The sequence below is a fragment of the Lissotriton helveticus genome, chromosome 7 (assembly GCF_964261635.1).
Source record: "Lissotriton helveticus chromosome 7, aLisHel1.1, whole genome shotgun sequence".
Classification (NCBI taxonomy): Eukaryota; Metazoa; Chordata; class Amphibia; order Caudata; family Salamandridae; genus Lissotriton; species Lissotriton helveticus.
The window spans coordinates 562,700,471-562,724,599 of record NC_136068.1 but is presented as its reverse complement, the minus strand read 5'-3'; the positions used below and the strand labels follow the sequence as shown (position 1 = coordinate 562,724,599).

Here is a 24,129-nt window from a genome sequence, read left to right as displayed (position 1 = left end):
CGGGGATGGGGGCGAGTGTGATGTGTCGGACCTCCTTACGCGTACGCTTGAGGTTTTCCGCCACCTCACTGAACGAAAGCCGGGAGCTAAATCCGCAACCTCCGTAGTGACCGAACCACCAACCGAGCAATCTAACACCATGATGCCAATACGAGAGGCTGCCCCTTACTGGGTTCCTCCCCGAGGTACAGGGACGCACGATGATGCAAACAACCAAGATGCGAAGGGAAGGGTAGTGTACAACTGGGTCTACCAGCCATGGGACCGGCAAGAGATACTGACATTCCGGAAATCTCTACCCGACCTACGTAAAAACCCCACTGCCTTCTATACTGAATTGGGTACAGCCCTGGGCTCAACGATTATGACCCTGGCTGACATCGACTTGTTCTTCGGGTTATGTCTACCAGCTGATGTGTGGAAGCAAATCCGGAAAGTCGATCACCTTGAGCTGTTCGGACAAACCTGGACACAACTCAATGACCTGGATAAACAACGGGGACCAGGACAAAAGCCTTTGAAATCCATTCTAGACCTTCCAGATAAAATCGTAGAGAAATTAAAAACCCTGATCCCAGAAAAGAAAGTGGACTGGTCGATAGTAACAGCCTGTCGCCAGAAACCCCAGGAGGATGTATCGGAATACTTCTCCCGGTTTGAAACGGTGTTCTCCGATTACAGCGGCCAGGACATGACCACTGCAACCGGACACCATCTGTTTGTCCAGAATTATGTTAAGGGCCTATCATCGGAAATCTCCCAGAAACTACAGGCCAGCGAGAGTAGTTGGGCAGCCTCCAAACCTACAGCGATTCTCCAAATGGCCCAATATTATGAGCATCAGAAAAATGAAAACGATAGGGCGACAGAGAAAAAGAAGAAGGACTTAAAAGAGAGGGTGATGATTGCCAAACTGCAAGGGGTGACTATAGGACGAGACCAATATCGGGGAAACTACCAGACGAACGTCCCTAAGACTACATTTCCCCAGGACCGCACTCTGACTTCCTACAGCGGACGCACAGACCTTAGAGAAAACCAGTGCGCTTTCTGCAAAGGGACTGGCCATTGGAAATCCCAGTGCCCAGTTCTTCTGGAAATGATCAGAAACAAAGACCCCAGGGATGTAGCAAACGGACCGAGACCTAAGGGACAACAGCGAGGGCCCCCAAATGACGCGACTAACGACAGATCAGGCAGACCAAATACGTTCGATCGACCCAGGCAGAACCAATATCAACAATCTGACTATGACGACACCCACACCTTCGCATAGGACAGCCAAGGGCGAGGGAGGGATCCAGTCGAGCTCTATGTTGACCAGCAGGGCCCTTATGTCACTGCTAAGGTCCTGGGTACCAAGTCTCCATTTCTGGTAGACACTGGCGCAACACGTAGTGCGTTATCTAAACGACTGATTCCAAGGGCACCCTTGTCTGGCTCACTCATAACATCGACAGGTTTCGATGGAACGCCCTCCACCAACCCTTTGTCTGCCCCGATTCTCTTTGACGTAGAAAACAACACCACCGACACCACGTTCTTGCTCTCCTCCAATAGCCCTGATGCCATTATGGGACTTGACTTACTGAAACACTTCCGAGCGACGATCAGGTGTTCTCAAGATGGAGTTCGAGTGTTTCTTTACGACAACCCCGTTCTGCTTAGACATTGCTCTCCCCGACACATGTTTTCCATCACCGACGTTGACGCATCCCTGCTTGACACTCTACCTCCGTATCTGTGGGCCAAAGCGGATTCGGACGTAGGGCGTATGTTAATTGACCCAGTGCACATTACTGTCCGACCAGACGCAACACTCCCAAAACTCCCACAATATCGGATATCGCCAGAGGGCGAGAAGGCATTGGTAATGATTATCCAGTCACTGATAGACGCAGGAGTGGTAGAGGAAGTGGTTAGTAACATTTGCAACAGCCCTATCTTGCCCATCATCAAGAAACAGGGAGAGGGAGATGAGAAAGCATACCGTTTTATCATCGACCTCCGAGAGATCAACAAAGTGGTGGTACCCCAGTACCCTGTGGTCTCAGACATCACCACCATCCTGACTTTGATTCCATCCACTGCCACCACCTTTTCCGTCATCGACCTCAAGAACGCATTCTTCTCCATCCCCATCCACCCAGATAGCCGATATCTCTTCGGCTTTACCCTAAAAGCCCGCTCATATAGGTTTTGCCGAGCGCCTCAAGGCTAGACGGAAAGCCCTAGCATCTACAGCCAGGCCCTCAAAAGACAACTAGACCAAGTCCAGTTACCCGACGGAGTGGTGTTGGTACAATATGTCGATGATATCCTTTTGGCAGCCGACACCACCCCTCTAGCGGTTACCACTACCATTCAACTCTTGCACTTCCTTGCGGAGAATGGCCACAAGGTCTCCAAGAAGAAGTTGCAATTCTGCCTACCCCAGGTCACTTACCTAGGCCACCTTTTGTCCAAAGATGGAAGAAAACTCACTCCTGATCGAATCCAAACCATTCTAGATACCCCTGTCCCTAAGACCCAGAAGCAGGTTCGCTCCCTATTAGGCCTCACCTCCTTCTGCCGACAATGGTTACCAAACTTCAGCCTCGTTGTGAAACCACTGCTTTCTCTGCTAAACAAAGACGTCCCTTTCCCACTCCCATGGACCCCTGAGTGTCAAACTTCCTTCACGGAACTGCGAGATGCCCTTTGCTCAGCCCCTGTCCTAGGTACCCCTGATTACAAAAAGCCCTTCTCCCTTTACACTCACGAAAGGGAGGGGTGCGCTTTATCTGTCCTGACCCAGGCCATCGGCCCTAAGCAACGACCGTGCGCTTACTTCTCTGCCACTCTTGACCCTGTCGCCAGAGCCTTGCCTGCCTGCCTTCGAGCTGTAGCTGCTGCTGCAATCTCTATCCGACAGAGTGAGGGGATTGTACTCTCGAATTCCCTCGCGGTACTGGTACCCCATGCAGTCGACACCCTCCTGAACCAAACCAAGACGCAACATCTGACGAGTGCACGACTGACTGGATACGAACTGACCTTGCTTGCCCCCCATATCACCCTGAAAAGATGCACCACACTGAACCCGGCAACTCTGTTACCCTTGCCAGAGAACGATCCCAATGTGCACCCCGTACATGACTGCGTGACTCTTACGGACGAACAGACCAGGAGTAGGGTTGATCTCAGAGACACGGCTTTCCCTGACCCCGACGGGGAGCTGTGGGTGGACGGTTCTTGCATCAAACTCTCCGACGGTACCACTTCCGCTGCCTATGCAGTCACCACGGCCCGAACCGTAGTAGAAACAGCCCGCATCACCCAGCGATCTGCCCAGGCAGCGGAACTGATTGCTTTGACACGAGCCTGCATCCTGGCGACAGGAACCACAGCGAACATTTACACCGACAGCCAGTATGCCTTCGGGGTGGTTCACCATTTTGGGCTCCTTTGGAGGGAAAGGGGATTCTTGACCTCACACGGCACACCCATTTTGCACGGGGATCTAGTCTCCGCCTTAATCGAAGCTGTCCTCCTCCCCGACAAACTTGCCGTCATCAAATGCCAGGCACACAAGAAGGTGACAGACATTATTGGACAGGGAAATGCACTAGCCGACATCACCGCCCGAACGACAGCTGAAAATAGGACGACAACACATATGTACGTGACCAGATCACAAGCGGAAAGGTGGACTGACGTTGGAGACACTATCAGGGACATTCAAACGGCTAGCACACAACACGAGTTGACTGAATGGACACGGGTGGGATTGAAAGACGATGAAGGCTGCTGGCGGACAAAAGACACGAACAAATGGTTGCTACCTGATTCATACTTGATTCCCATACTGACCATGGCACACTCCCCTGCCCACATAGGATCAGCCCCCATGATCGAACTTGTCTCCAGGGTTTGGCACAATGATAAGATCCCAGATTCCGCCAAACGCCTGGTTCAACAATGCTTAATATGCCTGCAACACAACCCCGGGAAAGGAACTGTAGTACCCCGGGGGGGATTTGGGGTTCCAAACCACCCATTTGAAGTCCTGCAGATGGACTACATCCAGCTAGACAGATGCCAAGGCCTAAAATATGTACTTGTTGTGGTGTGCGCATTTAGCAAGTGGGTGGAAGCATATCCAACCCGTGACAACACCGCTATGGCCTCCGCAAAGGTTCTGTTAAAGGAGTTTTTCCCCCGTTATGGCCTCTGTCGTGTTTTATGGAGTGATAATGGCCCCCACTTCGTAGCCAAAGTTATCCAGCTCATCCTGAATGGGCTGGGTATTAAACAGAAATTCCACGCAGTCTTCCACCCTCAGTCTGCTGGGCTTGTCGAACGACACAATGCCACACTAAAGCTTAAACTGGCCAAAATAGTGGCTACCACTGGCCTGAAATGGCCAGACGCCCTCCCACTGGCATTGCTATCGATGCGCTCTACCCCCACCCGACATCACTTAACTCCTTATGAAGTTGTCTTCGGTCGACCCATGAGCGTCTGGTCTGCCCCGAAACCAATTTCCATTCATGACGTTCCGGACGTCCTAATGTCTGATTATCTGTACAAATTGACTGAAACTTTGTCTGTCCTTCATCAGCAGGTGCAGCAGGCCATCCCCGATGCTTCCAGGGGTCCGGGTCACGCCATCCAGCCGGGGGACTTCGTGCTGATCCGAAATTTTCAGCGATCAAAGAGTTTGGAACCCCGGTGGACGGGCCCCTGGCAAGTGCTGATCACCACCCGGACCGCACTTCGAGTGGAGGGGAAGAAGCACTGGCTGCACGCCCATCACTGCAAAAAGGTCTCCCCAGCCCTGGCCACGACAGATACCGTCAACACCCAAGAAGAGCTCCTGAACCAGGACCGACCATCGTTGAACTGCTATCCTGACACAGAGACACTTGAACTTTCAAAACATCCTGACCCCACTGTACCATCTCGAGAAGGGTATTTCCTGCGTCGAAAGGAGGGAGCTTCGGCTAAGTAGGCCACGGACTAGGTTAAAGGATCTCAGAACGGTGACCCAAACTACCAAGGGTTACCTGGAGAGAAGCTAAAACTAAGTCTGTGGTCCTGCCCACTACCGAGCACCTTGAAGACGAAGATGATGGAAGCGCCAGATAAGAAGATGAAGGAAGCGCCAAATAAGAAGCCGACGGAGACAGCAGGAAATACCCACTACAGAAATCCGAGAACAGACAGACTCCATAGCTCAAAGACAATTGCACTCTTCATCGTAATCCTCCTCTGCTTTCTCCTCATGACTACGCTCTGGATTATGGAAGAACACGCACCTGCTCACGAAACATTCCTAACCACTGCCCAGCCTACCACCATGAAGGAACATTATCTGATTTCGCTCTCCCCTCAACTAAGAGAGAGGCGAAAGGAGTTTTGGAATAACTCTTTTGTGCAGCTGCTTCACCAACACAATCTTGCCACCAATGCCACCAACTGCTGGATCTGTGGGTTGCTACCCCATGCCACTGGACATTCAATACCATTCATTCCTTCACCCTTCTCTGTTCAATGCTCCTGCCTTGCTTGGCTGATCCTCCTGCAAGAAAGCTATAAGGACAATACCACCTCCGGTAGAACCGTAACGCATTTCTCCCACGGGGTCCGGCGAAACAAAACTAAGACACACTTCTGCCCGCAGACCTCCAACGATTCAGTCCAAATGGACATCCCGGCTAAAGAACGGATCGAAATGCAGGTGTTCAACAATCCAACCAGACCCACCTTCTCCTATCTGCGGAAACGAACGGCTGCCACTCTGACTGTGGCCTTGTCGGTCATCAACGTCACAGGCCACATGTGTGTAGAAGGACTTGGGACACAGCTGGTGGGTCGCAGCGCTTGCCGCTTTACCAGAACTCTGGATTCCACGGATCCACCTTCCTTTGTGTCATCCCCAAACATGTATTCATCTGCGGCACGAAGGCCTACACCTGGCTCCCCAAAGGCTGGGGGGGCACTTGCTACATCTCCTTCGTCCTTCCTCCAACTTATGTGGCCCCAGCGAATCACCACAGGCAAAAACGAGCCAAAGACATTGAGCAAGCCGACTCAACAGGGGCGCAGTTCCTCGATGCTATGAAAGGACTCGTCCCCCTCTGGGGCCCGATGGCAAACAGCCGTGCCATCCGACATTTGACTCAGGCAGTTGAGACAACCATGAACATCACAGCGGGCATATTTGCCAACAACACTGCCGAGCTCCAAGCGGTCCGTCTGGTGGCTCTTCAGAACCGCCTCGTTCCAGATGTGGTTCTGGCGGACCGTGGAGGAGCATGCCGCATTATTGGGTCCAGCTGTTGTACATACATACCGGACAACTCACCCTCAGTGTACAAAGCCATCGAACATCTCCACAGACTCTCTTCAGAAGTTCACCAAGAACAAGAAGAATGGTCGCTCGGTGGTTGGTTCTGGGACACCATCAAAAGCTGGGGCTGGAGACTGCTCACCATTATCCTGATTCCCGTAGTTGTAATATGTGGCCTATGCTTAGGAATTCAATGTCTGCCACCTCTGTGTTCTTTATGTGCGAGTTGTATTTTTCCCAAAACTGTGGACTTTGGAAGCGAACACATGAGAGCATTGTATGATACCGAAGTTAGGAATTTGATGAAAATTGACATTGAGTAAGCAAGTTGGCTAGATATGTTGAAAAGGGAGGACTGTTGAAAGTTAGGCTGAAACCGTCAACATTATCGGCGCCCTCTTGCTCTCCTTGAACCTTTTGTGCGCGTAAAACAGCCGCCATTTTGAACACCATGGCTTCCCTGCTCTCGCCGAGAGCCAGCGCGCCCCTCTCCCCCTCCTAGCTTCGCTGGCATCCCCCGCATGCTGACAACCCCCCTGCCTGCACCTGCCTTGAAATCATAAACCCCTCTTCAGCGCTGCTCTGCCCCAGGCCCTCGTCCTGTTCCCAGCGCAACACCTCCCTTCTTCCCATTCATGATCCCCGGCCCTTTGATGCAAACCCCCTTTCTTCCGTGTGCCCGTTTGTCTTCCTCGTTCCCAGGCCGACACCCAGCTCTGCCGATACTGTTCCTTGCCCCTCCCCGTACAATAAAAAGCTTCCTCCATCAAGGGATCCCCGGGTTGATCAAAGCCCCCCCCCCCGCCCTACGAGATCCGATCGAACCCCGCACACTCCGTGAATCGGCGGAATATCCAGCTGCGCGATGATCATCACCTGTTGTGAACGGGGCGGGGACTTCCACTGTAACCTTGTGTGGGAACGGGCCTGAAAGGGGGGGATCTGAGGATGTCTTTCTGTACATCAAAGTATCGACGAGAATATGTTACATGCAATAAAAAGATAAACTTGTGTATAAGAGGCCAGGCCTCAGGGATGCAGTTAGAGCACCTCAGAACGATACCTGCTGTCCGTTTTGCTGTGTTCTCCTCCGGAGAGAATAAAAAACCTTGTTTCCTGCCTTCCAGTCTCCAGCGCCTGCCTCTTCAATAGTTTAACTTCTTTATGGGTTCAGGAGGCGACACCGCCGGGCAATACTTAAGGATCTTATATTCTGGTTGGTAGTGTCACCCTTTTTAACAGTAGGTCAGGCTGGCGGACCTAATAACCTTCTCTTCCCTGAAGGACAGAATAAAGACCAGCATGGTCTAGATCAGGCTCTTTGAATTGCGAAAATTAAAAGTATGTGTGTGTTAATCCTGAATAAAAAATGAGGCACTGTTAATTACTCGGCGCAGCATCCCAGACTATTATTTTTCACACCATGCCAGCTTAGTTTGGGCCCAGCCATAGCTAAATCAGTCTTGGTCCTTCTTTAATATGAACAAATCAGCCCGAGCTGCAAGAACAGGTCCTCCCTGAACCGGAGCAACCCAACATTGGTTTCACCTTTATTGGGGCCACGTCAGTCAGGCGCCGCTTGGTTTCAGGGGCACTGTGAGCTAGAGACCCCTGTCTTGGCTTACCCATCGTACCTATGGCACTGCACAGAAATATACAAAGAAAATGATGGATGGAAGCTTGAATAAATCTTAACCACTGTAGTTACTTGGGGCCACATCAAATTTTACCCACTGTAGTTACGTGGGGCCACATCCCACTCCATTATTATTTTGTACACTATGCCACCTCAGTTTGGTACCAGCTAAATGCTCCAATAGGGACAGTCCAGCCCAAACTGCAGGGCACAGTCCTCCCTAAACCGGAATACAAACAACCCAAGATCGGTTTGGCCCTGATTGAGGCTCAACAGTCGAGTGCTGCTTGGCTTCAGTGCACAGTGAGCATAACATTCACATCTGGGCATACCCGTTGCACTTATGGTATTGCACTGAAGTATGCAAAAAAATAATGAATAAAATGCTTGAATTAATCTCGGTCACTGGTAACTGGACCACATCACATTCCATCGTTATTTTGCACACCATGCTACTTCAGTTTTGATCCAGCCACATGCAAATAAATCTTGATCCTGCTCCAATACCAGTCCAACCCAAACTCCCAGTCCAGGTCTTCCCTGAAGCAAAACACAAGCAACGAAAGACGATAAAAAGTGATGGACTGGAATGTGGCCCCAAGCGATTGCCAGTGGCTGAGATTAATTCAAGCATTCCATCCATCACTTTTTTGAATGCTGAACTCAGAGGAAGAGACAAAAGCTATTGGTCATTAGAGAGCATATGGTAAAGGTAATGTGTGACATGGAAAGTACATACTGGTAGTAAATAAAATTAAAGACGCTTTAAATGCAGTTAAATCATGCAATTAATTACCGCTTGTCGAAACAACACCGATTTTACATCATTCCTGAGCTTGAAATCAAGAAAAAAAGTGTGTTCCAGGCTTCTGGGTCTTTGGCATGTACGATCCCGCCTCCAATTTGATTTTGTTTGGGGGTGCTGGTGATTTTCTGCTGCTAATATTGGGGAGGTATTCTAAATTTGACATGAAAAAATGGAGAAGCAGTGTAAAGTTCTCAATGTCAGTTTCATGGTATCTTTTCTGAACGACCATTAATTGATTGCCTGCTCTACTTTGTACTTCAAGGAAGAATTTATTGTATTTTTGGAGCTCAATATATCAGCCATTATGGAGATCTAATGTACTTCAGGCCAGGAGCAGAAGTTGAAATAGGAATCCCTTCGCCATGACAATTCTTTGAACAAACGATGACACCCAAGTTACTAAATCTAATAAAAAATTTGGTGAATTAACCTAAGGAGAATGGCCATTCAAATGCGATATGATTTGTGTGGTGTTTGCAAATCAGCAGTGTTTATGGTTTTGCGCTGATCAGCACAGGCCCTTCTCCTGCAATTATTGCTGGATGATTGCTACATTTTCTTTGTTTCTGGATTCAATTAATATGGTGCCCGACTGTAGACGTTTAACAGTAACTGACGCAGTGATGAGAACTGCAACCCGACAATCAATGTCTACATTATTAGACCCCTTTTACGCGTTACTGAAGGATCTACAGTCCCAGTGTACCTTTATATTTTTTTATTTTTTTTTTATTGCATAATTCCAGAACAACATACAAACAAAATGCTGCATGAAGCCTAAAAAGGTCCGATGTTACCACAGGATCACAATCAAAATACATATAAAAATGTATTGTACCCTAGTTCGACAAGTGCAGGTGTGTCCCGGTATTTAACTCATGGGTTTCGTCCAGGAGGGAAGAGCTACAGGTTCTTGATGAGTTCAGGTCAGTTGACAGTAATCCCACCATTTCCCCCAGATCTTGGAACCTTTGAAATGTTTTTATAATAGATTTCGAAGAACTAGCGTCTTGTATGGTACAGGCAGGTACAGGGGGATTAAGATCAAATGGTTTTTCGTGACCTCTGTCAGTTTGCTTTAAGTGTCTTTTCCCAGGTCTGAAGGTAGATAGCATTCGATGGAATGTTGGTAGGCATGTAGGTTAAGTGAAGGTCTACAATTAGCCTTGCATTTTGTGACATCTGGTTTTTTTGGGAGACTATGTGTTCTTTCAAAAAACTTTCAAAGGATGTAGTGGCCAGAGTGGAGAATGCTCACATGGTGACATTGTTTTATTTGAATCCATTGACATACAGGAAAGCTTGCTTAAATTACGTTAGGGAGAAAATGGCAACTTGAAGCCTGATGTATTAACTCCTGTTCACAAATAAGGATGTGCAAATGTGCAGGCCAACTGGTTTGCGAAAAAGGAATGCCATCTGCGATGGACCTAGGTACAAAGAGGTCACAATGCAAATTGTCCAGGTGTAGGGGGCTGCAAAGAGATCTATCTCATGGACATTATTTAGCCAGGCTGCAATTTGCGACTACCTGCAAATGGCAGTGAATGCAGGGATGGTGACCTGCAAGGGACAACTGCAGATTATGCTTTGCTGACCCAAACGAGATACGTTGTTAAAGCAGGCTCTTTTCATTAAAATGATAGGGGCTGCTTTAAACAAATATTTCCAGTTTAGAAGACCTTAAGCAGAACAATCCGTGGTTCCTTTGACCACTATCTCATCTCCCTGGGGGCACCCAACATGATACAGAAAGGAAACAGCTTCCCCTTTGCTAATCAGCAACCACCTCAACTCTGGTGTCATTATCTGATTAAGAGTTTGCAACCAAACCATTGATAGACATTATTGCTAAATGCAACTATGACTGGACACCCCCTTGCAAACAAACGTAGGAGCGACACCCCTTTCATGCCTCCACCTAAGATTGAAAATGAGCCGTAGAACCCCTTTTGTCAGTCACAAAGGCTTTTCAGCAACCCAAAAGGTGTTCAGAACACTTCAAAACATTCTTGTGCAGTCACAGACCTTTTTTGGGAATCACCAGGTTTGGGAATGCAAAATATGTTCGTACATCGGTCACTCGTTTCTATACTTGGGCCTTATTCTGTTATTTTGCCTGGAATAGACTTGTTTGGCCATTTACTGGTTGTGGGTTGAAATGATGGTTTATTTCAGTATTTTAGAGTGAACTATTTATCTGTAATGTTACCAGTACCGCCAGTCAATCAGGTACTATAATAGGGGAAACAGCCTTCACTCCTAAGGTTATTCTTAGTTTTACATTTTCCACACATTTTTTACATTGTAAAGAATGTTGGCAGGCAAGTCTTTACAACGCAAGACGAAACCACGCATTTGAGGGCAATTAAAACAATCATTTGCAATGCAATAGGTCTCGCATTAGTAAAGTTTGAAGTATTGGTATTGTAAATGACACATTTTTTATTTATGTGTTGGTTTTGAAAATAGCGAAATTAATAGCTTTGTCATTTACAATGCCAATAGTGTTACCTTTCGCAAACGTGACACCTATAGCATTTGTAATGCAATATGTGTTGTATTTACATGACTTAGATGTATTAATATTACAAATAACAATGGTTTTTATTTTTTTTAATAATTAATACTTAAATAAAAGTTATTGTAATTTATAATGGCAATTCGCATAAACTTTTGTAAATAACTTTTGTTAAGATTATGTTCAGTGTATTTTATTGTGATGAAAATCCAAGAACAGAAGTGAAATATTAACATCTTTTTGTGACATTTGTAATAAAGCTTGAAACATTGAGAGAACATATTAGGACCAGTTGTTGAATGGTTGCACAGAGTGATGCTGTGGCGTTCAGTGGTGCTGAGTGATGCTGTGGCCTTCAGTGGTGCTGAGTGATGCTGTGGCATTCAGTGGTGCTGAGTGATGCTGTGGCATTCAGTGGTGCTGTGGGTTGAGTGGTGCTGAGTGATGCTGTGGCGTTGAGTGATGCTGTGGCGTTGCGGGATGCTGTGCGCTGAGTGGTGCAGTGTCGTTGAGTGGTGCAGTGTCGTTGAGGGGTGCTGTGGCGTTGAGGGGTGCTGAGTGATTATGTGGCGTTGAGTGATGCTATGGCGTTGAGTGGTGCTGTGGCATTGAGTGGTGCTGTGGTGTTGAGTGGTGCTGTGGCATTGAGTGGTGCTGTGGCATTGAGTGGTGCTGTGGCATTGAGTGGCGCTGTGGTGTTGAGCGGCGCTGTGGTGTTGAGTGGTTCTGTGGCGTTGAGTGGTGCTGTGGCGTTGAGTGGCGCTGAGTGATGCTGTGGCGTTGACTGATGCTGTGGCATTGAGTGATGCTGTGGCATTGAGTAATGCTGTGGCATTGAGTAATGCTGTGGCGTTGAGTGGTGCTGTGGCGTTGAGTGGTGCTCTGGCATTGAGTGGTGCTCTGGCATTGAGTGGTGCTCTGGCATTGAGTGGTGCTCTGGCATTGAGTGGTGCTCTGGCATTGAGTGGTGCTGTGGCATTCCGTGGTGCTGAGTGATGCTGTGGCATTCAGTGGTGCTGTGGGTTGAGTGGTGCTGAGTGATGCTGTGGCGTTGAGTGATGCTGTGGCGTTGCGGGATGCTGTGCGCTGAGTGGTGCAGTGTCGTTGAGTGGTGCTGTGGCGTTGAGGGGTGCTGAGTGATTATGTGGCGTTGAGTGATGCTGTGGCGTTGAGTGGTGCTGTGGCGTTGAGTGGTGCTGTGGTGTTGAGTGGTGCTGTGGCATTGAGTGGTGCTGTGGCATTGAGTGGTGCTGTGGCATTGAGTGGTGCTGTGGTGTTGAGTGGTTCTGTGGCGTTGAGTGGTGCTGTGGCGTTGAGTGGCGCTGAGTGATGCTGTGGCATTGACTGATGCTGTGGCATTGAGTGATGCTGTGGCATTGAGTAATGCTGTGGCATTGAGTAATGCTGTGGCGTTGAGTGGTGCTGTGGCGTTGAGTGGTGCTATGGCATTGAGTGGTGCTCTGGCATTGAGTGGTGCTCTGGCATTGAGTGGTGCTGTGGCATTCCGTGGTGCTGTGGCATTCTGTGGCGCTGAGTGATGCTGTGGCGTTGAGTGATGCTGTGGCATTGAGTAATGCTGTGGCGTTGCGGGATGCTGTGGCGTTGAGGGATGCTGTGCGCTGAGTGGCGCTGTGGCATTGAGTGGTGCTGTGGCATTGAGTGGTGCTGTGGCATGGAGGGGTTGTGTTGGAGGGTGGAGTTTGAGTTGGAGGGTGGAGTTGGAGGGTGGATTTGGAGGGTAGATTTGGATGTAGGATTTTGATTTGGATGGTGTAGTTTGATGGTGTAGTTGGAGGGTGGAGTTGGAGGGTGGAGTTGGAGGGTGGATTTGGAGGGTGGATTTGGAGGGTGGATTTGGAGGCTGGAGTTGTAGTTGGAGGGTGGATTTGGAGGGTGGATTTGTATGTTGGAGTTGGAGGGTGGAGTTGGATGGTGTTTTTGGAGGGTGGATTTGTAGTTGGAGGAATGAGTTGGAGTGTGGATTTGGAGTGTTGAGTTGGAGGGTGTAGTTGGATGGTGGAGTTAGAGGGTGTAGTCGGAGGGTGTATTTGGAGGGTGTAGTAGTGCTTGGATGGTGGATTTGGATGGTGGATTTTGAGTGTTGAGTTGGAGGGTAGAGTGGTGGGCGGGTAGAGTGGTGGTGCTAGAGTGTGGGCGCTAGCGTGGTGGATAGGGTGGTGGTGGATAGGGTGGTGGTGCATAGAGTGGTGGCGCATAGAGTGGTAGAGTGTTGATGGAGAGAGTGGTAGAGTGGTGGCGGTAGGAGGCTGTACTGTGTGCACTCTAACCAAAACGAATAGGTTAAGGAGGCTGTGTGGGGGGCTACTGTTGTGCTAGTTATTTACAGACCTCTGCCTGGTGAGGAGTGAGGACCCCCCTGTTTACTTTATTCAGCTTTGGGACGGAGAAGGGCAGACGTATGTGAAAGGAAGATGGGGAGAGTGCATGAAGAGAGAGTTAGGTGGGGTGAGGGGGCATAGAGAGGGTTAGGGGGTGAAGAAATGGTGGGTGAGGAGATGGTAGAACGGAAAAGGGAGAACACGGAATGAGCAGCAAGGTGAGACACGGATACAACCATTGTGGTGAGAAAGAAAACAAGTATGTTCTATGACAAGACTCACACTTTCAGGAAATCCCTGTTGTGCTAGGGAATACGATGTAGATATGAGAAATGCAGATAAAACCCCAACGAGCCATGTGTGACAGCAAGGCATTGATACGCGATGTTGAACACTGTCCTTTGTTGGCCTCAGCCCAGTTGTGTGTTTGTTTCAAGAGTCTGCTTTCCACCTCCTGTCAACGGCTGGCACAGAATGATTGGGGGGGAGGGTATTTGAAGGGGAAGACATGAGGGGGGAGCGAAATGAAGCAGTAAGAGGAACGAGAAAAATACGGGAATTTTAAAAGCAGCCATAGGAAAGCTGCGAATGAGTTTGTTGTTTAACATTCTCAGATTGACATGAACAAACAGGGTGGGGTGGGGAAACTAAACGCACAAAGTGCTTGAAGTAAATAAAATAAATCAGGTGCCGGTAAGCATACATTAAAAGACCATTGTTTGAAACGTGGTTAGAGCCTGGTGGGAGAGAGGAAAGGAGCATATGGGGATGGGGTGTGAGTGAGGGGGAGCAGAAGCATTTGATGAGGTGTGCGAGGCCAAGCGCGCGCTGGAGAAGCGCCACGCTTGAAAAGTTAACATGCATTAAGCCTTTGATGTGGTGTGCGAGGCCAAGCGCGCGCTGGAGTAGTGTCACGGTTTAAAAGTTAACATGCATTGTAGGAAATCCGGCTGGTTTCAAGAGACTTTGGTTCAGATGTAATAGGTTTCGAGTAATTAAAATTACTCAACCTAAAAATGGGGATTGGGGGGTCTCCCACCAAAAATATAAAATATTCAAATAGTACAAAACCTGTAAACAACAAATGCAATTAAAAAAGTATTTAAATTTAATGTGTGAGTAAATTATTTATTGTGTGATTAACGCTTTCCGTGCTCATGACGGAATGGTTCCGTCATGAGCACCAGTGCTCCTGTGCTCATGATGGAACCATTCCGTCATACGAACTGGGGCACTAAATCCCTCTGCTACAGATAGCAGAGAGATTTCCTTTTTTAGGTCTCACCTACGCATCGCGCATAACTCACCTACGCATCGCGCATAACTCGCCTACGCATCGCGCATGCGCTGCATAGGAAAAATACCTTTTGTAATCGACACAGCTTTGGAGGCAAAAACATGCACGTTGCATTGCTTTGAATGGCAACACGTGCACGTTTGGTGATTCCCTTGCGGGAGCGAGCTTTCAAACCATGTGTTAATTACAAACATCTGGTTCCTGCTCACTACGCAAGGGAAACAGGCGCAGGCCCCCTCCTCTCTCCCCTACCCCTGCTGCCTCCTCCTCTCCTCGTCTTTTTTTTCCTCTTCAGCACGAGGCGCGCGCGCTTGTTGTCAAATTGCAACTTGTAGGCCTTTCAATTCAACTAGCCGTGATATTTTTAAATGCTATTTTTGCGCTTGTTGTCAACTTGCAACTTGTAGGCCTTTCAATTCAACTAGCCGCGATATTTTAAAAATGCTATTTTTGCGCTTGTTGTCAACTTGCGACCTGTAGGCCTTTTAAATTCAATCATTCTGCGGGACATTCATTTATATGTTCATACATCGGACTGGCTTTTGGCGGAGACTTGGCCCAGATATCCTGCTGTGCGTTCTGTTCGGTCTACTACTGTTGCTGATGGCCCTGGGTGTGTGGTGCGGGGAGTTGAACGGAATCCCGTCACTATGGCTGCCCCTCCTCACTTTCCTGACCATAGATTTATCGGTATCTTCAGCCTGTTGGTGGGCACCCCGCCCTGCCTGCGCTTCATAGACCACCTGAACTGGAGGAAGGAAGGTTCCTGGGTGGACGTTGTTATACATCTACTGCACAATCAAATGTAGGGAGCCAAGTGAGCTGCTGGTAGAGTGGATCGAAATCTTCTTCACAACTCTGTTCTTCGCCGTTCTGTTGCTTGCGAAGTCCTATTAGGTGAAGTGCTTCTGGCGCGGCTACAAGTCCCTGAAGGCCTGCCGGCCGTAGCGAAGAAAGGCAAGTGCACGTTTCGCCCGTCAAACTGCCAGGGAAGGGGCTGCTCCCGCCCTCCAATGAAGAGGCCAAAGCACTGCCGGCCAAGGAGCGCCCTCCCCCACCTGCTACGGTTAGTCTCTACGGCGTCTCTTTCACCAGGGCTGGGGTAGGAATCCCCAAGCTGTGAACGGGGTTTCAATCAAGAGCTTTCCTGTCTTATATCAACTTTCTTCTTTTGTGCGGATTGTCTCAGACACGTGTTGTCCGGATGGATGGACTCGTCTAATTGCCATTGTTTGTGTTTTGGTAATAAAAACAACTCTCTGTTACTCAAAAGGCTGCATCCCAAGATCCCACAGTATTTAGGGGAACTTTAAACCATACTTCACAAGGGGCGATTGCCGTTTTCCACCTCTCATTTGTGTTGAACCAAGTCTCTCCCTCTGCCTTAGGGACCAGTGTTCTGCAGGTGGTTTTCTGCTAGGACTGTTCCAACCTGTAGGTGATGCTCCATGTCTGCTGCTATTATTTCTAGGTCTGATCTAACGTCACCGGTCGGCTTAGTGTTACCCCTCCGTACCGTTGGATTCTTGAGCGCTGGCTACCACCAGTACCACAGTGCGTTGGATGCACCCCGTAGCTGCAGGGCTGCTCACCAACTTGCAGGACTGTACTAAATGTGGGTCAACTGTTCCAGCATACTAGCACCAGCCCCCCGACAAAAGTGGAGAGCCGCTCAACACTACCTCCAGGACTGATTCTCCCCTGGCTGCCCCAAGTTCTCAGATGGGCGCTTCCTGAAAGACCCCTGCACTCATCAGATTGTCGAGGCCGCCCTGGCATCCGGTTGATAATTGTGACAAACGCTGCACCACAACTGATTACCATGGACTGGGGCGCCATTGTTTTAATGCAAAACCAGAAAACGTGTCATCCACAATAACAAAACAAAAAAGAAATGCAAGGCATGCATGCCACGAGTGTTGCACGCTGATCAACTTACTTTGTTGAACCGGAGTAATCAGAATTACAAGGGAGTGCACAATCCATTCATTTTTTCCATCCGTAATTTTTATCCATAGAAAAATAAAACCTAATCATCTCTCTATCAGAACTTTTAACTGTCGAGCGATCAGCCATATCATTGACAGTCAAGAAAAGAGTGATCTTCAAACATCTGCACAGTGAACAGAACCGCCCAAAAGTGAGTTTGAAACAGTGCAAAGAGAAGTGAAATCAGCAAAACAAACAGGCATTGGCATACCCAATAGGTCTAGCCTATGGGACCTTAAAAGTGTTTAACCATGCAAAAGTTAATGTTGTTGCACCAAGGGTATTGTGCTGCATAACTAAATACTTATAAGGTCCCAAAAGCAAGACCTATTGGCTATGCCAATGCTTGTTTTGATTGGCCTCGGGAGCTTGGGGAAGGTAGGGATCCACCCACTAGCCACCAGGAAGGGAAGAGTGGCCCCTTGGGCAAGGGTTTTGCTCCCCCATATAATGTGACTACAAAAAGTCCTTCTGCAGAAAGTACCCTGGACGCCAGGGATTTTTTTATAGGCAAGGGGTGGGGGCTGCCCAGAATGGGCATACCAATGCCACCAGCTTACCCCCCAAAGAAAGCAAAAGACTTTCTGCCCCCCCCCCCCAGGAGGCAGATGGGGGCAATAGTACCTGATAAGTCCACTAAGCACCAGGGATTTTTTTTTCATATTCGTAGGAGAGGGGGCTGCCCAGAATGGGCATGCCAATGCCCCACCCCAAAAAAATGTGCCACAGTCTTTCTGCCTCCCCCAGAGGCAGATAGGGACAAAAGCCCCTTACCTGCCTCCCAGGGGTGCCAAAAGCGCAATAGGCAGCAGGGATTTTTCCCCCCCATAGTTTGGGTGGGGGCTGCCCAGAATGGGCCTGCCACCATCCCCCCAAAAAATGTCACAGTCTTTCTGCCCCCCTCAGGAAGCAGATGGGGGTAGTAGCCCCTGATCTGCCCCCGGGGGGGGGCGAAAGCCCACAAGGCACCAGGGATTTTTTTTTTATATATATACGTAGGGGTGGGGGCTGCCCAGAATGGGCATACCAATGCCCCCACCCCAAACCTTTTGCTGCCAAAGTTTTTCTGCCCCCCGTAAACCCCCCCCCCCTTCCCCCTCCCTACCGCAGGAAGATAGGGGATGAGTTTTTGTTCCCAGGCTTGGCGCGCATCTAGGGAAACCAAAAAAACCCACACATTTCTGAAAATTAGAGACCCGGGGGGAGTCCAGGGAGGTATGGCTTGCATGGATTCCCCCATTGCTTCCCTATCCAGAATCCCCTGCAAACCTCAAATGTTGATGAAAAAAATCTATTTTTTCTCAAATTTCTGTGTGGGAAAGTTGTAGGATCACAGGGCTGACACAAATTTCTGACCACCCAGCATTCCCCCAGGTCTCCCGATAAGAATGATACCTCACTCGTGTGGGTGGGTCAAGTACCCGTGACAGCCAAGGGCACAAAACGTATTGTGGAGACATCAAAATGACCTGTCACACAAAGATCTGGTTTTGCAAGGGTGGTCACATGAGTTTTTAGTCCCAGGCTTGGCAGCCATCTAGAGAAACCTACCAAACCCACACATTTCTGAAAACTAGAGACCCGTGTGGGTTTGGTAGGTTTCCCAAGATGGCCGCCGAGCCCGGGGCCAAAAACCTAGGTGACCCCCCCTTGCAAAACCAGGTTGTTTCATGATAGGTAATTTTGATGTCTCCTTAATACGTTTTGGGACCTTGCCTGTCACGGGTACTTGACCCACCCACACGACTGAGGTACCATTTTTATTGAGAGACCTGGGGGAACGCTTGGTGGTAGGAAATTTGTGGATCCACGCAGATTCCAGAACCTTCCATCACAGAAATGTGAGGAAAATGTGTGTTTTGTTTTTACAAAGTTTGAGGGTTGCAAAGGATTCTGGGTAACAGAACCTGGTGAGAGCAAGACAAGTCACCCCATTCTGGATTCCCCTGGGTGTCTAGTTTTCAGAAATGTATAGGTTTGCTAGGTTTCCCTAGGTGCTGGCAGAGCTAGGGTTCAAAATCTACAGCTAGGCACTTTGCAAAACAAGGGTCAGTTTTCACTGTGAAAATACGGTGTGTCCACGTTGCCTTTTGGGCCGTTTCCTGTCGCGGGCACTAGGCCTACTCACTCAAGTGAGGTACCAATTTTCTCTGAAGAATTTGGGGAATGCAGGGTGGGTGGAATTTTGTGGCTCCACGCAGATTCCAGAACTTTCCACCACAGCAATGTGAGGAAAACGTGCATTGACAAAGTTTGAGGTTTGCAAGGGATTTTGGATAACAGAACTTGGTGAGAGCAAGATAAGTCATCCCATCCAGCATTCCCCTGGGTGTCTAGTTTTCAAAAATGTATAGGTTTGCTAGGTTTCCCTAGGTGCTGGCAGAGCTAGGATTCAAAATCTACAGCTAGGCACTTTGCAAAAAAAGGGCCCGTTTTCAATGTGAAAATGTGGTGTGTACATGTTGCGTTTTGGGCCGTTTCCAGTTGCGGGCACGACACCAACCCACACAAGAGAGGTACCATTTTTATCGGGAGACTTAGGGGAACACAGAATTATAGAGCAACTGTTATTACCTATTGACTTTCGATGTATTTCTGCCTTCCAAATGTAACACAATGTGTAAAAAAGAGGTCACTTTGAAAATTGTCCTATAATTCACATGATTGTATGGGTACCCACAATTTCGGAGATGTGCAAATAGCTACTGTTTCTAAGCTCTATATTTTGTCCCCATTTCAAAAATACATAGGTGTCTTTCATACCGATTTTGCCCAGTTTATATTTTCCCAAATGAATTGCTATATACCAGGTACACGATAAAAAATCATTGCAAGACGCTGCTCAGTTATTGGCTCTGGGTTCCTCTCGTTCTTGGCGAACCTACAAGTTCTATTTATCCCCACAACCAGAAGGGTCCAGCGGGTGCAACGGTATATTGCTTTCAAAAATCTGTTATACTTAGAAGTTACAGGTGAAAACGATGGCACAAATGGCTGTTTTCTTTTAACTCAGAACTGTTAGTTTCTTTAAGAAAACCTTGAAGGATCTACACAAATGGCCCCTTGTTGAATTCAGAATATTGTCTTCTTTTCAGAAATGTATAGCTTTCCAGGATTCATCATTGCTTTTATACCCATTTTTACTATTAACTGGAAGGAGGTTGAAAGCACAAAAAAATAGCAAAAATAGGCTATGTCCCAGTAAAATGCCAAAACTGTGTAAAAATGTTTGCTTTCCTTACAAAAGTCCGTCAGTCCCTGAAAGCTGGGAAGATGGTGATTTCAGCACCACAAACCCTTTGTTGATACTATTGGCAGGGAAAAAAACAGACGCTTTCATCTGCAGCCCTTTTTTTCCATTTTCACTAAAAAAAAAAACATTTAGCTGTATTTTTGCTCATTTCTGGGTCCCCTCCAGGGAAATCAACAAACCTTGGGTACGTGTTTCCTCTCTACATACACTGGGGGGCTTGCGACATCAGATGTCCTTTACTATTATCAGGCGGCACACCTGTTGGTGCTTAATGAGTGGTGGTACGGGGAAAGGAGGGATCCGGCGTATGCCGTGGAGCGACATTTGATGGGCACTAGGTCGCTGCACACGCTGCTCTACTCCGCGCCATTGCGACAGAGCCTTCCCTCGGCCACACAGGTGGTATTTCATGTCTGGCGGCGGACTCTGCATAGGATGGGGTGGTGGAATGTTTTGACCCGGGAGACGCCTTTGTGGAGTAATGGCCGGTTGCCTCAGCTGGGGGCGCTGCGTGGTTTCCAGGGATGGGACTCTATAGGGATATCGTCCCTAGGCGACGTGATGACAGACCTGACTCTTAAATCCTTTCCAGAGCTACGTAATGAATATGGGATGCCTAGCAGCGAAGGGGTTAATAAAAATGATTGCAATCAAAACATCTTCACAATCACATAATATATTTAACAGTAGGTGGCAGTGTTAGATTGTGACAGGATTTTTCAGAAACGTAAGAGTGGTAAAAGTATGCGTGGTAGTGGAATGCATGGTAAAGATGTTTCTAATGTGGTTGAATGTAATTGCGTGGTAGTGGTATGCGTTGTAAAATCTGCAATGTAAAGACGTGTGGTAATGTCATACAACCTATATTAGTTACATTTGAATTAATTCTGAACTGGTTTTGGCAGTGAGGTCATCATGCTTAACCCCCTTTTTGTGCCGGCCTATTTTATACTACTACATCAAAGGCTAGTGGAGTTGTATGACATTATACCAAGATCAATGAGATCAATTTACAGTTATATTGTATCAAGTGCATCGGCTACCAGTGGATCATCAGGGTCCCTTCCTTACCATCTACATCATCGATTTTAACCCAGTTAACTAGTGTATCTATCCATTATACTTCCGTTGTGATGTAGCATTTAGGTCAAAATAGAGGAAGCAGCATAACTGTCTTGCTACAAAACGCATGTCATATAGTGGGATTTTACCACTGGTTCTGCGACGTCAGCAAAAAACAGGGTTCAGTGGGAACTAAGGATTGGATCTTGAGGGTGAAGACCAAGTTATGGATAGTTCCATAGAGAAGTAAACACACAGAGACACACACGGCCGAGCTGAATTACTTTACAGTGTGGTAGGTACCTGCTGTGGGGATGAAAGCTCTGACATTGTGAGGGCGAAAGCTCTGACATTGTGAGGGCATTTGCATCACCCTGCGCTAATATTTTCCCTCCGTGGATTAGGTGTCTGTAAACTAAGTAGAAGTGTTTCATGTGGTTTGGGTTGCTCACGATCGTGGCAGCATCCATAGTAGAGAAGATATGTCCACTTATCAAAACATGAAAAGAATAACGGGTGCTGGCAGCTGAGATTATGGATAGAAAAGCACCAACATTGCCAAAGCGATATCTGCTAACCCAGAGAAAAATCCATTCAGTCTCCAGTAAGAGGGGCCATTCTCTTCTCCATTTGTGTGTTCTGTGTTTGATCTTTCTTACCTATGGCGTGCATGAAGACTACTGCCAGTGTGACTCTCTGACAGAACAAGCTTCCTGCAGCTAACGATGGTTGCTCCATGCAAAGGGTAAGGACATTCTAGCTTCCCTGACCTCGGAGCGGTGCTGCATGTCAAATACACCTCATCAGTTTTACCCCGTCTGATTTTTACCTGATCACAAAAGACTACCAGAACTTATTCTGCTGTCTGCCAGCTCTATCTACCAACCAATCCAGAGACAAGCTGTGCCTGTTTCGTGTGAGGTCCAATCAGAATCCTGTGGCCATCTGTGGTATTCGCCCTTTTGAGGTCTGCACAGGATCATTGTGGAGTCTGTCTTCTCCCTTTGGAAATTCAAGTTTGTATTATGTGCTGCTATAGATACACATGCTCTGTATACTCCTGCCATCTAGTGGCGGGTACAGACATTTTCAAGTTGTTTTCCTTCACAGAAGTCTTCTGTCTTGAGATATCTCATAACTCCTCCCATAACCCCCAATGCACCAGGACAAAGACTCCACCTCCGAGCGTGTTTTTTTTCTCCACCATTGGATTGGGAGGTTCCAGCTCAACGTCCGGTACGAACGGCAACCTGAGCGGTTCTTTCGGTTGCAGTTGCCAATTATTTTATTCTTTTATTTAAAACATTTGTAAAGCGCAGCTGTCACCTGGCAGGTATCCTGGCGCTGAAAGCATTACTCCTGAACTAGAAGCAGTGGGAACTGTTTTAAGGGGATAGACGTGGCGCAGGGGACTAGAGGAAAAGCCACGTTTTTATTCGTTTCCTGAAAGGCAGGAGCTGTGGAATTTGGCGAATGTCGGCGGGCCAAGCATCCTGAACCATTCATTGTCTGAAGAATCACTGACGAACTAGTGCTTAATTTGAGCTGGTAGTTTCCAGTGCTCGGCACCACCACTTAATTGTCAACACTGGCGCTTGTGACAGTCTGCCACATGGTGGCGCTGCCTGGTTAATTTAGAGAGGACCACAACAGTTAATTATTAATTCAATATACACTAAACTGACTATTACCTGCTGTCCAAGCCATTCTTATAGCTTTGGGGGCCTGAATTAGTCTGAATTATTGCACTTGTAGGGATGTGATGGTTAGTAGATGGGTTGTTACTATCATTGGCAGCATGGCAGAGGCAATGTGGGGTGCAAGCTGCAGTGGCCACCCAACGATAGCCCTAGCACTTCGTTATTTTTTTTTTACAAAATTAAGCACTGCGACGAACACATCAATGACTGTGTCCCACTGGTTGCAAACCACACCAGAGAAGTTCCTTTCTAGGTAAGTGGTTGTACCCAGATTGACTGTTGGGGATGGGGGGGTTTTGACATGGAGAACATGCCCTTCCAATTTTGTACCATGCGTAAAAACAAATACCCATGGTCGGATCACCATTAGGGCAGCAACCTCTGCCTATTTATTACAAAGCATGAGGAATCTACCTGCTCGTTATACCAGGCTTACAAGAACAAGACGTTGATCAATATAGCTGAGAACATCCTTCGGCACATTATCAATCAATCATGGGTTGGTGAAGCGCAGCTACTCACCCACAAGGATCTATCTCAAGGCGCTGGAGGGGTAGGGGGGGAGATTATAAGCAAGGGTGCAAGTCCATCAGGCATTCCCATCTGCTCAATGGGGACTGAGCCCCTAGACTATGTTGTAGAGGCGCAGGCAATATCTTGTTGTTAATTAGAAGTCTATCTTAGAACAGCCGAGAATGCTGCCCAACTACGTGGAATTCCAAGCACATGCATTAAATTCCCACAGCAAATAACCACAAATGTCCTCCAAATAATCGAATGTTAAGGAAGAAGGAGATCCTTGGAGCCAGCCCCAGGACAAACATAAGACCCAGGACCACCATTCCTTGACAGACGCCCTAGAATTGGGGGGGGGGGGGGGGGTGGGGGGGGGGGTCAGCCCAGAAAGTTGTCTCAGGCTGAGGCAGCGCACGAGCGCGCTCCCGAGGAAGGCAGGTCTCCAGCCCAGAGTCTAGCCATAACAGACACCAGACCTCAGATTTGTTTCATGGCACTTAGCAGCTCTCTAGATCCCGACGCTTTTCGGTGCCATGGAGTTCCCAGAGATGCAGAGTAACTCAGCGGCCAACTAATGTGAAATGTGAGTCCTTTATCTCTCACTCCTTCCCCGCCATGACATGAGGTGCACTCTGTGCCTCAACACAGTCCGACAGCGTCACCCTGCTCACTCA

The 24,129-nt window shown here is 48.1% G+C and overlaps 1 protein-coding gene across 2 annotated transcripts in view; it reads right to left on the bottom strand.

Moving 5' to 3' along the window:
• The window catches only part of LOC144768747 (uncharacterized), a 221,637-nt gene that overhangs the window by 196,930 nt on the left and 578 nt on the right, over positions 1-24,129 (bottom strand). The gene's annotated exons all lie outside the window — the stretch shown is intronic.